The sequence below is a fragment of the Cebus imitator genome, unplaced genomic scaffold (assembly GCF_001604975.1).
Source record: "Cebus imitator isolate Cc_AM_T3 unplaced genomic scaffold, Cebus_imitator-1.0 Scaffold238, whole genome shotgun sequence".
NCBI classification, from domain to species: Eukaryota; Metazoa; Chordata; class Mammalia; order Primates; family Cebidae; genus Cebus; species Cebus imitator.
This window is the reverse complement of record NW_016107553.1, coordinates 2,547,029-2,550,713: the sequence shown is the minus strand read 5'-3', so window position 1 is coordinate 2,550,713 and position 3,685 is coordinate 2,547,029. Positions and strand designations below refer to the sequence as shown.

The 3,685-nt window shown below is 36.8% G+C and overlaps 1 long non-coding RNA gene across 1 annotated transcript in view; it reads right to left on the bottom strand.

Moving 5' to 3' along the window:
- Positions 1 to 890: 890 nt before the first annotated feature.
- Positions 891 to 3,685, bottom strand: part of LOC108282317 — a 12,502-nt gene continuing 9,707 nt past the window's right edge. The window contains exon 2 of the long non-coding RNA XR_001816360.2: positions 891 to 1,214. This is a non-coding gene — a long non-coding RNA (uncharacterized LOC108282317). The remainder of the gene's footprint in view (positions 1,215 to 3,685) is intronic.

The window sequence follows — 3,685 nt, the reverse complement described above, 5'->3', positions numbered from 1 at the left end:
ACATCAATGGTATTGTGCTATAGTTTTTTTTCTCCCATTTTCCTTCAAAATTACATCAATGATATTATACTACTGCTATCTAAAATTCTGCTCATTGATTTTTTGGATCAACATTATGTTCTTGAGATTTATCCACCTCATTGTACATTCATCTAGTACATTGCTTCCAAATGCTTCATGTCTACTTACCTATCTTTTTGTCTTGTTTTTTTGTTTTTTCTTAGGCTCTGGGGTGTTTTTACATTTACCTATCTTTTTAAGTAATGAATACCAAAGTTAATCCCAACTACCATAACCAATGTTTGTACATCTTCCCTCTATGTGAAAAGCTTTTAAAAAGTGTATTTCTGGGTTAAAGTGTATTCATGTATTAAGCTAGCTGCTATAACAGATAACTCCTGAAATATCAGTGGCTTAACATAATAGCACTTTCCCACTCACATAAAGTCCAACTGTCAGCAGGGGCTGGGGCATGCTCCATGCAGTCATTCGGGAACCTAGGCTGTTGGAACCTCTGCCATTTTTTACTGTGGTTTTAAATGTCACCAGTAGCACCCTTATTGCTCATATTTCTAGCAACATTCTTTTAGTGGTTATATATATATATATGCTTTAACACAATGGAAGCCCTCTCCATAGCTCTCCTTCCTTCTTTCTCATCCCTTACCAGAATGTCCTTAAACTTCAAGATTTCTACCAACAATCTCTTCAAGGCAACCCAGGCTTTTTCTGGCATGCACCTAAAAATTCTCCCAGCCTCTACCCACTACCCAGTTCCAAAGCCATTTCCACATTTCTAGGTATTTGACACAGCAGCATCTCACTTCCTAGTACCATCATGTTTATTAGTTCCCAGGGCGGCCATAACAAAGGACCACAATCTGGGTGGCTTATCACAACAAAATTTATTCTCTCACAATTCTAGAAGCTTGAAGCATATAATCAAGGTGTTGGCAGGATGGCGCGTTCTCTGAAAACTCTGGGAAAGGACATTTTTCTTGCCTCTTCCAGCTTCTGGTGACTACCAGCAATCCTTAGTGTTCCTAGGCTTGACGATGTGACACTTCAATCTCTGCCTCCGTCTTCCATGGCCACATTCTGAGGTGCTGGGTAGATATGAATATCCAACACATTTCAATCTGGTATAATCTTTTTCTGCCGCCTTCTTATTTCTGTTTTAACTCACTGTCTCCAAGTCCAAGCTGTTCAATTCCCTTTATAATGAAGAGAAAAATAAATGTTGGCGAGGGTAAGTATTCTGTTTAAAGTTAAGAAAACTACTTGTCAGAGTCAGTCCTATAGTTGCTTTACTTATATGTATAAGTATCCCTGGAGTTATTTGTTGTATGTTTGTTTGTTTGTTTGTTTGGGGTGTTTGCTGCAAGTACTCGCTGGTTCCACACAATCTTCTCTGGATTCTGTTAGCTAGTATTCTACTCAGGAATTTTACGTCTATGTTCATGAGTGAAATTGGCCTGTAATTTCTCTTTCTTGTTTCTGTCTTTGTCTACTTAGGTTATACTAGCTTCGTAGTCTTAGGGGGTATTTCCTCTTTTTCTAGTCTCTTGAAGAGTTTCGACAAGATTGGAATAATTCATTCAATGACAGTTTGGTAGAATTTTTCTGAGCAATTCTCTGGGCTCAATGTTTACTTTGTGGAAATAAATTTAGATTATTGATTGGCTTGACATTAGAAAATCCATACATATAATTGATTATGTGACACGAAGAAAGAAAAATAACACCTCTCAATAAGTGCAGAAAAAAAGCATTTAGGCTGGGCATGGTGGCTCACGCCTCTAATACCTTTGGGAGGCTGAGGCAGGCAGTTCACGAGATCAGGAGTTCAAGACCAGCCTGACCAACATGGTAAAACTCCATCTCTACTAAAAAGATAAAAACTAGCCAGGTGTGGTGACATGCCCCTGTAATCCCAGGTACTCAGGAGGCTGACGCAGGAGAATTGCTTGCACCCAAAAGGCAGAGGTTGCAGTGAGCTGAGATGGCACCACTGCACTCCAGCCTGGGTGACAGAAAAAGACTCCTTCTCAAAAAAAAGAAAAAGAAAGAAAAAAGTGTTTAATAAAATTCAACATCTGATTATGTTTCAACATCTATTCATGATAAAAATTCTTAGCAAAGTGCAAATAGGACGAAATCTCTTTTACCAGTGACAGTGTAACTACCAAAACATTACCAAAAAGAATATCTTTTAAAACATCATACCCAAGCATAGTGGTGTATGCTAGGGAGGCTGAAGTAGAAGGATCACTTAAGCCCAGGAATTCAAGGCTGCAGCAAGCTATGATGGCACTACAACACTCCAGCTTGGGCAACATAGTGAAGGGTCTCACAACAGGAAAAAAAAAAAAAAAAAAAAAAAAAAAAAAAGAAAAGAAAAAAAAACATTCTTAATAGTGAAACTTAGCTGTCTTTTAAAAAATCAAAACATGACAAGCATGCCCAACATTAATACCTTCACTCAACATTGTATTTTAGGTCTTAGCCAACCCAGCAAGGCCTAGGATTGAAAAAGGAGAAATTTTTTCCACATATTCATATTCACAGATGGTAAGACTGTCTAGGACACCTAAAACACCAAAACAATAGACAAATTTTTGGAAACAATGAGAGAGTTTAGCAGAATGATGCATGCTCGCTCTCTCTCTCTCTCTCTCTCTCTCTCTATATATATATATATATATATATATATATACACACACACCCCAGCAAAAAATAATTAGAAAATATAATGTTAAAGTCTTTATTATACAACTTTTCAAACATACACAAAAATTGGGAGAATAGTGCAATGAACACTCACATACCCATTGCCCAGCTTCACTGCAACAATTATCAACACTTGGGCATTCTTCTTTCATCTCCCCTCGCTTTTTTAATGAACTATTTAAAACTAAAAATAGTGACACTATGTCATATGAACTATTTTAAACAAATATCATGTCATCTTACCAGTAAATGCATAAGAGTTTCTAATAAAGGCCTTTTATTTTTATCATAATGAACACCATTTAACATATTAACCTAATCCAATTAACATTAATACCTTAATATCATTTAATATCCAGTACAAATTGAAATACATCAAAGTACTTCAAAAATATCTTTTTACACTGGTTTGATAAGCCATATATTTTTTTACCATTTATTATAGCAATAAAACAAGGATGTGTGAGACCTATATGAAGGAAACTGTAAAACTTCACTGAAATTCTTTAAAGAAGAAAATAAATGAAGAGATATGCCATGTTCAATGATGAGAGGACTCAATATCTTTAAAATCGCAATAGTGAACTGTAAAATTCAATACAAGTCTCATCAGCATTTAAATGGAGTTTTCAAAGAACTTGAGCCTGTAGTTCCAAAATTTATATGGGAGATCAAAATCTCAAGAAAAGCAAAGAAGAATATAGTGAAAGATTTCTCCTACCAGATAACAAAACTTAATATAAGGCAGTATTAAGATAGTATGGTAGGCCGGGCGCGGTGGCTCAAGCCTGCAATCCCAGCACTTTGGGAGGCCGAGGCAGGTGGATCACGAGGTCATGAGATCGAGACCATCCTGGTCAACATGGTGAAACCCCGTCTCTACTAAAAATACAAAATATTAGCTGGGCATGGTGGTGCGTGCCTGTAATCCCAGCTACTCAGGAGGCTGAGGCAG